Source organism: Amblyomma maculatum, chromosome 9, assembly GCF_055883805.1.
Source record: "Amblyomma maculatum isolate TAMU_Amacu chromosome 9, ASM5588380v1, whole genome shotgun sequence".
NCBI lineage: Eukaryota > Metazoa > Arthropoda > Arachnida > Ixodida > Ixodidae > Amblyomma > Amblyomma maculatum.
The window spans coordinates 37,441,855-37,454,152 of NC_139352.1; the positions used below are offsets into that span (position 1 = coordinate 37,441,855).

The 12,298-nt window shown below is 45.6% G+C and overlaps 1 pseudogene; it reads left to right on the top strand.

Moving 5' to 3' along the window:
- LOC146178866 (uncharacterized) overlaps positions 1–12,298 on the top strand; it is a 307,017-nt pseudogene that overhangs the window by 13,548 nt on the left and 281,171 nt on the right.

Consider the following 12,298-nt stretch of genomic DNA (forward strand, 5'->3'; position numbering starts at 1 on the left):
CTAAGACTATAGCTTAACCCCCTTTTTAATTTCCTATTGAGAAAAAAAGAGGAATGCAGTAAACCTTTACCCAGTGGCAACATGGCGCCATTTATGCATTTTCACCTCCGTCTGAAAAATGGTGTCGCGGTGAGAATCGAGAAAACCCGTTTTCGATATTTTACGCAGGCCGGGAAGAACAATTGGTGGAAATATAAATGTGCGCCACATCCGCGAACGCTTGTGGACGGAGTATCGCGTTGAACTGCGATCACCGCAGCACGCCGGGATAAGTAAAAACTATACCCCGCGATTAATTGCAAAGCGTGTTGAGAATGATAATCATTACATTCTGAAGTGCGCTGAGATTACTTGACCTCTTTCGCGCACTATATGCGCTGAGGCTATGCTCCGATATTCCATCTTCAGCTACACATTTACACGGTCGCTGTCTCCCCTAAAGAAGACACCTAGTGTTCATTTTGGCTCCGTTATAGCCTGACACGTGGAGTGGTGTTGACACGCCTGCACCCAACCAAAATAACCTGCCAACTTATGTCAAGGCAGCCACAACGATCGGCCATGTAACGGTGTCTCATGATGTCGCGCACCCCTGTGACTGATCAGCTGATTTTAGAAATACGCCTCCACCAGACGCCACATTTTTATGCGACAGCGCTAAGTGTTCCATTCTGTAGAGTAGCAGACCGCGTTGTTTGCTTTGGCGCGTCAAGAAAATCGGGAATTGTCAAGAGGTTTGTTACGTCACACAGAGTTGAAATCGGGTAAAACGTCAGAGAAACGATGATCATAAAGTCGCAACAAGGCGCACATATCTCCTGGCAACTAGGAATGTAAAGTAAATTAATTGAGCTCGAAATAAAAGCAATGTAACTAATAGGAATCAAACATTTTATTTTTGCGGTTGTTAGCCAGACACCCTAATCTAAGCCACTGATTCAATGCATGCTCGCTGGGCGTTTTAAAGAGAGGTTTGTGGGCTGTGGTAAAGCGAAAATGTTGCAAAAATAAAGAAACAGTGTTTATGTTATAAGCATGTGAAAATATTGTGAAGGGTGGCCAGGAACTGCCACCCTTCACCACCTCCGCACACTAAGATCCCCAGGTGGTTGAAATTGCTCCGTAGTCCTCCACTACGACTCCCCTTTCTCTCTTTCCACTTTCTCTTCAACTTCCTCCCTTCCCTTACGGCGTGGTCAGGTGTCCACAGCGCAAGCGTGACAGATACTGTGCCTTTCCCTTCTTGTGAACCAATTATAAGAACCCCAAGTGGTCAAACCTTCCGGAGCCCTCCACTACTGAATGTCTCATAGCTTGAGTTGCTTTGGAACGTTAAACCCTCCAAATAAAACCAAGCCAACTGCACTGTCGTTAGAGTTCAGTAATCTCCCGTTACGCAGGACACCCCTTTGCGAAAGGCGCCAGTGGTGCACGCTGCTAACCGGGATTATCTCTGCCCTCATCATCGGCTGCATATTGGGAATCTTCATCAGCGATCGAGACTTTGGTAAGTACGCGACGAATCGTTCATGGAACCCTCGCGCTTGAAAATGGGCCATTTACTCCTTTTTTACTTGCACTATAAGTACGGGACGCTATTACGTTAAAGCAGCTGCATAAATCATGAAATCGCAAATAACAGCATTAACAACGAATTTCTCTAGATATTTTTGCAGGCAGAGTACTCAAGATCCAGCGCACCCGTCGCGTCGTCGTCGCCGCCCAGAAGTCACGGACGGTCGAAGGGACGATCTCGGGTGAGTGGATGAAAGAAGATTCTTCTCTGAAGTCTTGACATGCACTGGCAAGACATTTAAAGGAAGTAAACTGACAGCGGTCACGTTTGATAGATAAGGGCGCTTTGAGCAAAGTATGTAACACAAGAAGCACACTTTCAATATGCCCAGAATTTGTTTACGTGAAGCCTACAGTTTATAGGAAAAGTAATCTTATAGCAACACTTGCCGTCCGCTGCAAGTGACTGTATCCTTGTTCATGCAACATCATGGTTATAACACCGACAGCACTTTGCTTCATGTAGTATCAACTCTTTGGACAATTTTAACTGTGCGTACGTTTTAGCTGTGCGTACGCACAGCTAAAACTGCCGGTATCGTTCAAGAGGAAAGTATACAACAGTTGCATCTTGCCTGTACTCACCTATGGGGCTGAAACGTGGAGGCTAACCAAGAGAGTTCTACTTAAGCTGAGGACAACCCAGAGGGCTATGGAACGAAAAATAGTAGGGGTAACATTAAGAGATAGGAAGCGTTCACAGTCGGTCAGAGAAATAACTCAAGTTAGCGACATTCTAGTGAAAATTAAGAAGAAGAAATGGACATGGGCAGGACATATAGTGCGAAGAGAGGATAACCGATGGTCGCTGAGGGTAACAAACTGGATTCCATGGGAAGGAAAGCGTAGCAGGGGGTGGCAGAAACTTAGGTGGGCGGATGAGATTAAGAAGTTCGTAGGGGTCAAGTGAATGCAACTAGCACAGAACCGAGTTAATTGGACGATAATGGGAGAAGCCTTCGCCCTGCAGTGGGTATAGTCAGGCTGATGATGATGATGATGACGCACAGAGTAGCGTACACAAGCAGTTTGTGAGGACACACATTTACATGCGCAGAACGTAAGCCCTAGCTTTGCGCCTGACGCGCATACGCATGCAGGCGCAGTATATATTGTGTCCATAAGGGTCTCAGTTATTCTAGACAGCACTATAGTTGCGGTCCCTGCTGGTCTTTCGTGGCTAACGTTGATAAGATGGCCCTACCCTCGTGCTTCGGACAGAACTGATAGTGGCCGCCCTGCTTTCTTTAACAAGATAGCTCGCTCTAAATGGTGCATTCGCTTCCGTTGTGATTATTTGTCCTTTACGTTTTGATAAACGCAAGAAACAATCTTCGTTTTTTTAGTTAATTAGGCGATTTCCTTGCTGTCAAACCTAACTCTGTACGTACACTGTTATCATACTAACGACATTGGTCGAATTTGCTCTGCAACTTTGTGTTACCATTCACATAATATGTAAATGATTTTATTTATTTCGAAAAACAAGTATATATTGCATAAAAAGTACTGCCTTGTTCAACCATTGTTTTTTTTTCTTCTTTGCAAAGATCCATCCTCAATTAACGAATACTCGTACGTGGGGCGGAGGTACACTGCCAAAACATTTAAAACTAAATTTTTTTCCGATTATAGTATTGTAGACATGGACTATCGCGCAAGCGTGCAGGACGTGTCATTAACTAAGATGCACAGATTTTGCTGAAACTATAACTGAGAATGCCGAAATAGCCTGAAATTGAATAAAATGAATAAATGAACTAAACCGGGGGACATCTACCGCAGATAAAAACAAACTTTCTTGCTTATAGAAGCGCTGCTGATAGCAGCGCCGCTGCAATTATAGCGGCATCTTTGGCTGTGCGGTTTTCGGTTTTGGACGCATCTAAAAGCGAACCAAGGAAGATTCGAGAATAAACGCAGGTGTAATTTATCGAAAAAGCAATAGGTAGGCTGGCTTAGGTTGATATGAACACATATTTCTGCATGACGCTGTGACATACTCATAAAATGTACATTCCCTTCAGACGCTCCAAACAGATGAAATGATAGCAGCCACGAGAGGACACAGTATGGTGTCATCGTCTGCTGAAACCTGGCTTTCCTGATCAAATTACAATATACATCATAGTTAAACCACGGGGAGGAAAGCGCGGCCCAGTTTCGTCCGGCTAATTCAACGAACCTCCTCATCCTCGGCCAAGCAGCGCAATATTGAACAGGAGTGGGGAAAGCACTGAGCCTTGGGGTGTACCCCGGCTTCCAGGAAAGATGATGGAAGGATTTCCTTGGCCGGTGTCAAATTGCACTGTGCGGTTCGTGAGAAAGTCGCGTGTATATGCATACGTTCGTTGTCCCACCCCTAGGGTCTGGAGGTTCTGCAGAATAGCTTCATGCCGAACATTGTCAAAGGCCTTCGCAACATCTAGACCAACTATATATGACTTTGGTGTCCAAAGTGCTATGTGTCAGCACCTGATGCTTGAGCAAGAGCGTTATGTCTGGGGCCGCAATGTGTGGTCGAAAACCAAACATCATGTCTGGAAGTAGGTGATGTTCTTCTAGGTAACGAAAAAGACGAGTCTGAATTACATGCTCCAATAGTTTTCCTACGCAGGACGTGAGACAAATGGGGCGGAGGTTCGAGAGAGTAGGTGGCTTGCCCGGCTTGGGGATGAGCACGAGGTTGGCGCATTTCCACTCTTGCGGGATGGCTCCCCGCTCCCAGCATTTTTTGCAGAAAGTCTGTGAGCGCATGAATCGAGGCGTCGTCGAGGTTCCGAAGCATACGGTTAGATATCCGGTCAGGGCCTGCAGCTGAGTTTGTCTTGAGACGATTGAGCTCAGCTCGTACCTCCGGTAAAGTGATGGGAGCATCTAAACAGACGTTTTCCTTCCCCTGATAAAGAGGGAGAGATATCACCTCTCCTGGGCGTATGTATGTGTCTATTAGCGCCTATTTGAGAGCGTCTGAGGTGCCGGGAAATTGGTGGAAGATACGCTGGAGCTGCTGGCGAGCTTGGAGCTTGCTCCCTTCGGGGTCGAGGAGGTGACTGAGTAGTTTCCAGGTGCTTCTGGTGTTAGGAGCCTTATCCATCTGGTCACATATATTGTGCCAGTTTTGGCGTGTAAGCTCTAAGGCATAGTTCTCGATGTTTGTATGGACTCGGGCGAGCCCAAGTTGTTGGCATATATCCCCCCCTTGCACCACAGCCTATACGCCGACGACCTCACTTTGTTTATTACACACGGCAGTGACGGCCAAATCGAGGAGACTCTGAAAACAGCCATCGATCGCATTGGTACCTACCTGTCCACAGTCGGCCTATTCTGCTCGGCCAGTCTGAGTACATTATTGTCCCGACCCAGGGTACGCGCCCCAGATCACCTCCGACATCCTTCAATGTGCGAGTACAGGGCACCCCCATACCTCGTACCGACCGAATCCGTATCCTGGGCCTTCATCTACAAGATAATAGAGGAAACGCCACTACTCTTCAGCGAATAGATCAATCTGTAATCCAAATCAGCCGCCTGCTTGAGAGAGTCGCCAACAAGCATAAGGACATGCGCGAATCCAACCTTTTGCGCCTCGTACAAGCCGACGTTTGTACGCGCATTGCCTACGTTGCCCCTTACTTTCGCTTCACGCGAACAGATCGGGAGCGACTGGATGTATCACTATGCAAGCCATACAAGACAGCATTGGGTCTACTCATGTCACTTCCACCACCAAACTGATGACCCTCAGGATCTTGAACACAGTCGACGAGCTGATTGAAGTGACTCTAACTTCCCAATATGAGCGCCTCTCGCTGACACATGCGAGCCGTGCAGTACTGAGCCAGGTAGGAATCATCCCTCTGACGGCTACTTCTACGTATATGCACCTCACGCCTGAGCAGAGACTCAGGCTTCGTATACCTCCGTTTCCCAAACGTATGCGTCCACAGTATCATACAGAGCGCAGAGCCGACCGAGCCCGGAAACTCCAAAAACGTTTTGCCGGTTGCCCCGACGTTACATACACAGATGCCTCCCACCACCCCCTTCGCCCCGCTATGGTTGCGGTTGCATTGCCACCGCACCAAAACTGGCACAACGCCTGCAGCGTTGTGCCAGCCGCAATGTTTACAACCGCGGAAGAGGTTGCCATCGCATTAGTTCTGACCGACCCCTCCACCAAAGTAGTTGTAAGCGATTCTCAACAGGCAATTCGTAACTTCGATGCAAGTCGTATATCCCGATAGGCGCATACTATCCTCCGATCTCTCCCCTTACCGTCTACACCTCGTCTTCTCATATGGGCCCCAGCCCATGAGGCGCTCAGCAGGGGGGTATACTCACAGCGCTCAGCAGGGGGGTATACTCACTACTCACAGCCGGCCACATTCATTCACATGATGTGGCCATGTGTACATGGCCACATCATGTGAACAACACACGCAGACAATTCAGCTACAGTGGATGCGTGGGAGTCCCTCCTGCGTACCACCGAGCTCGCCCAACAGCGCCAGCTCATTTTGCGCGCATTGGAGGCCGAAGAGTCTCAAGGGATCCTTGCTGACCTTCTCTAAGCAGTGCGACCAGTCTTCCGACTGGTTCCCCTTTTTTGGGAGTAAATAAAGTACTTATCATCATCCTCATCCTCGGAGGCCGATGTGTTGGCGCGAGGAGGAAGCCCGCGCTTTTCTCTTGATCTAAGATGTCTTTTTGATCTAAGATGCACTCCGCGTGCACGTATGCGCTCGAGCGAGCTGCCATTAATGCACTTCGCCTACGGTTGCTGCGAGTTGGTCGCGCTACACGTGTCCCTGCGACCAGTTTCCAACAGCAATGGCAAATTATATGAAAACGCGCATTAAGGGAGCTCGCTTGCGTGCATCCGCGTGTACGGCTTGCGATCTTCGAAGAGCTCACATCACCCTTTCACCCCCTTCTAGAGTGCGTTTGCGCCCGACTGTGCGAACGACCCCTGCCCCCGCGCCAAAATGACCGCTGGGAGGTATAGGAAGTTTCCGCCTCGTGGTTAAACCGCGAGTTTTTCCCTCTATACTACCAACGAGTGGTCAGATCACGGCGCAAGAATCGAGATGTCTCAACGAGAGTTCAGCCCCACACGTTGAACAGAAACCCTCAATGTTTCAGTTGCTCCGACAAATGACGCCACACTACTGCGGGCGCCTCTGCTGTCGTTTTAGAAACGGCGAAGTAAATTGGGCACCAATAGATGTTAGCAAAGAAGTTCTGGAATACTGTGGAAGCATATACTGAGGAGCAATGAGAACAATTAGTGTGAGTATAAATAAGTATGAGCTTTAGTATGTCACCGCTTAGCTTGAAGGCGGGGAAATCACGGTATAATTGGTCTTTATCATATTTCTCCGATTTCCCGCTACCTGACTGGGCTCATTTGGGCTGTGGAACTGTAATGACGGTAAAGCGGATAGTTGTTTCTCGATCACGTCCCCCCCCCCCCCCCCCCCCCAGAAAATGAAAAGGTACAAGTTTTCTGCTAATTAAATAGCTGTGTTCATACGCCACATTACAGGCTATCGCACTCGTCAGTGCCTTTTTTGGCGAGGTATTAAACTACTTCGGCTTTGTTTTCTACTGCAGGACGGGGTGGCAGTGGCAGCAGCACAGGAGGCAGCTTTCAGACGTCGCCAGTGACCTGTACGTTAAATGTTTTGTGGCGAAAGCCTTTCTTGTCTCATGAGTGGCGCATGGCCACGAAGAGGACGCTGCCACTAGACAGCGACTCTTTCACATTTGAAGCACACCCTTAATAGCAGAAACAAATCAGGAATTAAACTATTTGAGCCAGGAGCACTTAAAGTAATTAGGTCGTCCTACCCTAATTTCGACGCCTAATGCTTACTATTGCTGAATTCAACTTTTAGCTCTCGCTTGCCCCTTTTAGCATTTGTTCTTTTCAGCTTTTGGCTGCTTTATTGCATTTTATTTTCATTCTGCTTTTAATGACCTTTTTGACTATTTTATTGACTTTAGTTTTCATTTGTTATTGTATTTGTTATTTTGCTACTCTTCTTTACCTATCGGTTTCATCCTGATATCGTCCTTCAATTTTTTTTGTTCCCTAGTGCAGTGTTTTTTATCGCGTGCCCTTTTTCACCTTTGTTATCTTGGTGCAGCGTGAAAACTCAGCAGCTGTTTTCAATGTTTTCACGTACTTTTCCTATATATATTGTGTCAATTTGTAATAAGAGAACCAGTTTAAGAGGGTGCTGTGTCGTCCTAGCTTTCTTAGCCTACGTCTTAAGTGTGCGCTGTTTCTTCCCAATATGAATTACCAACTAGCCCATTCTACCACTTATACGTGAATTTTTACTATAAACATTTCATGTAACTTTGTCCGGTCGCGTTGGTATTCTCAGGTTTCTATGTCCCTTAGCCCGACACCCATAAGGAATTGATAGTTATAGTTACACCTTATAACGCCACCATCCTGAATCTTGCCACGTATACCTCGTATAAATCCCTCAGTGCTTCCTATCCTACGAGCTACTGAAACTCGATGGCCTTTCCTCTTCCTGCCCGTGCCACAATAAAGCGTATTCCCTCATTTTTAACGAACTAAACACCTCTGCACTTCTCAAAACTGAATTAGCGCAAGATACATATGGCACATTGTCCTTTCTGAAAAATGAGCTCAGAGGCTGTGCGACTCTGAAGATTGCAGGAGCCAATGCTTGAGGGTGTGTGCATGAAGAAGCATGAAGAAACTTTTTAGAGCAATAAATGTTTTCTCTCTCTCTCTCTCTCTCTTTGCAACCCTCTTCCTCTTCTGATCTATAGTGGTATGCCCGACTAGTATCTCACTGAATGATGACCACCCTGCTTTGGCGCGATTCACAGCGTAAAATGAACGAGACAGAAAACAGAAATATACGCACTGCACCAGAACAAAGAAACATTAGTTCAAAGAAAGTATTGCAGGCAAGGTCGAACACTTCCAACAGTTTGTCTTGGCCTTCTCGAAGCAATAATCGGATGCGCTGTATTGGGCTTCGCTCAGACTTCTCTTGCTTTTTTCATTACCACTTTCGTGTTGCCGTTTCTTTCGAAGCTGATAGCACTTACTGTACGCCAAGTGTGCAACAGTAATAATTTTGCTTCTGTTATTCCCAACACTGCAGCGTAATGTTAATGTCATGGTATCAAGAGTTTCCTTGGGCGAAATTCTGCCCCTAGTGTGGTAATTATCACATACTAAACTGCGCATTTTGACAAAAATTCGCTGTCCTCCAGGGAATATTATCCCGCTTGATAGTAACGTGCGCGACATAACAAAGGTTGTGCAATTGAATGCTGTGCACTTTGATAGCAGAGTACTGCGGCTTCACGTGATGTCTTGGCACCGTCAGGCTCCGCGCAAAGCTTCTTTGTGTAAAAATGTTTTTGAAATGTGGCAATAAGTAATCAATAAACGATGATAAGCAAGCAAAGTACTGCAAATCAGAATTACCTAAGAGTTTTGTTCATATTTATTGCAATAGAGGTGGACATATTAGTGAAACCAAGTAGGCAAGTATCCTCGCAATCTATTGCGGCTTCTGTGGCATTGCTAAAACCCTCAAAGAATTGAGTGGTGATGGTGGCAGCTCCCCTCGTTTAACAAGTCACGCTGCCTAATAAAAGCCAACCGCACATGTCTATGTTGGCTCAGCGTTTTAAAGTGTTTAAAAAGGCTTCCTTGCAGCCACGACTGCCAGCAACGGAGCCGATTCACCGGTGGATCCGGCAAGAACTGCCGATTCTCCGGATGGCGCTAAACGAGGTAATTATGTGTGCTTGTTATATCAGTGCATCAATGAAAAACCGGTTCAACAAACATATGTATGTTGCATGCAAAAGCGATTCTGCTCAAACGTGGGAGTCGACGTTAGTATAAATGCGCCTTGGCGCACTGAAAAATTAGATTTTCCTATAGCGGCATCCGATGCCACTCATTCTTGAATTTTCAATTTATTTATCCCCACCTCTTTAAACAATACGCTGGCTAAAGCCATTTATTAGAAACATGGACTGGATGCTAATTTATTGTACATCCCTATACATAATTTAGCAGAGGCTATAAGTATTCTAATTCTACTGTGCTGCGACAAAAATGATGGCGTCTAACGCGCTGTGAAGACACTTTCAATATCAGCAGCAGTTTACCAGTGCCCTTCATGAGAAGCGTATGTTAGTTCTGTCTTAGCGGTACTCATCACTGGAGCAGAAATATGGAAAATTGAGGGCAACGCAGATGTGTTAGCGAGAGGTGTAAGGTTGAGAGACAAGAAGAGTACTAATTGGCTCAGGCTACATATGCGACAGCCTAGCCAAAGGAAGAATTGCAAAGAGGCAGAGCATTAATTGCGAACACAAGATAAACCATGCTCGCTAAGGGCTACAAGCTGGATATCGAGGAAAGGCAAGCACACGAGGGGCGTAGCAGAGTTAGGTCGGATGATGCGATCAAGAGTTTGATCAACGTGGTAAATTGGGCGTGTTGGTACACGTCTTGTACAAATATATGACAGTGCAAAGAGACAAGGACTGCGCTGAACTTCCAACCTTAATTGGGAACGAATAGCGTGAACATATATACACTCTGAACAATCCGGTGTTATCGTCAATGGCAACACTTTTTCATCTGATTCCTTGGACTTCGGGCAAATGACGATTTCGTGATATATTTTTGAATTACCCTCAGTTGCTTCTGACGAAGGAGCTAAAGATCTCATTCTGTTGCTTCGTTTGCAGCGCACCTAGACAGCGGAGTTGGAGTAACGTCACGCCCCGAACCATATGACGCAGACTCGGGAGCAGGATTCGGTAAGTGGTGTTCAAAACCAAAATCACATGCAATTTTAGGAAACTACCTTTTTTTTTTGTTTTGTATCCCCTTAAAGTTTTGTGAATGGTTACAGGAATACAAAAGCCTTCCTGAGGCCTGACATGCAGTGTGCCCTTTGACATATATATTTCAACATTTGAAAATAATATTAGTGACTATATATATTGTCAGCGCCACACAATGCTCACAATATATACATATCATATATATATATATATATATATATATATATATATATATATATATATATATATATATATATATATATATATATATATATATATATATATATATATAATATACATTTATTGAACTCGACGTTTCGACCAGAAGCTGGCCTTCATCAGGAGTGTGAATGTAAGAGATGCGGGTAGATTTAAAGGCGAAGAGCGGAAAAGGAACAGGTGGCGGAGAGGCAAAGAGGGCTTAGCAGGAGGGTAGTACAATGGTATTGTTGGGGTAAAAAGCAGGTGCAGATGGGGAGTGATGAACTGCAGTGTGGAGAGTAGAGAGAGAAAAAAAGGAAGTACAATGGTATTGTTTAAGGTAATTGCAGGTGCACATGGGGAGTGATGAAACCTGCAGGTGGAAAGTGAAAAAAAAAAGGAAGTACAATGATATTGTTGAAGTTAATTGCAGGTGCAGATGGGGAATGATGAAACCTGCAGGTGGAAAGTAAAAAAAAAAAGGATGTACACTGGTATTGTTGGGGTAAAATGCAGGTGCAGATGAGATGAAACTTGCAGGTGAAAAGTGAGAAAGAAATAATATTAATAACAGGGCACATGGGAGAAAATACAGTAATAGGTAACAGGTATGACCACAGGCGACGAAAGCAAGCATTGTGTGCCCTTCCTTGTGTGTATGGTGGGGGAGGCTGACATTCCTTTGGGCTACTTGCAGTAAGCTTGACTTGGCAGTTTGTGTGTGTTTGAGGAAGGAATTTACGGGGTAACTGAACTTTGAAGTGGAGAAAGGGTGCCAGGTCTTTCTTTATACCGGCCTGTAAGGCATTAAATTTAAAAATAAAGTACGATTCTCGTTGTTCCCGTTCGCGGTTACTACGGAAGCCGCTCTGGAGCAGGATAACTTTGAGTTTGTCGAATTCGTGATTTTTTTTTTCTTTAAGGTGTTTGGACAGGGGAAGGTGGGGGAGAGATTTAGTGTTCGCGCGATGGTTAAGGGGTTCTCATTCTGCCCTATGTATTGCATTTGGCACTCGCCACACTCGAGCATGTATACCACGTTCCTGGAGTTACAATTCGTTTCCGCGAATGGAGTGTTTAAAATCAGACTGTGTGCTTTTTGCCGTGGTCGTTGTTTGCACGTGTTTGCAAACTTGGCATCTATTCTTTCTACATGGCAAGCAACCCACAGGATCTGCTTTATCGACAGTAGAGTGGACTACATAATTTTGTAAATGTTTTGGTCGTCTGTATGTAACCCGCGGAACCACAGGAAAGTTTTTGAAGAGGCGATCACTCGGTTCGATAATGGTAGAGTGTTTTTTTTTAAATATTTTGTTGATGTTCGGAAGGTTGTTTGCGAAAGTTAAGATCAGATTTGCGCGGTGTTCACTTAGTGCTGCCTTCCGGCCTTCCCCAAAGATTCCATTGCGATCAATTAATCCCGCTTTTCGGATGGCATCATCAATAACAAGGGGCGGATAGTGTTGGTGTTTCAGAACCTCCAGCATGCGGTTGGAATTTTCCGCAAAATCTTCTGAGCGTGAGCAGATTCGTTTGAATCTTATTGCCTGAGAGTATGGAACTGATGTTTTGCAGTGGCGCGGGTGGCAGCTTTTAAAATGAAGGTATTGTTGTCTGTCCGTGGGTTTTCTGCAGATACTGGTGATTA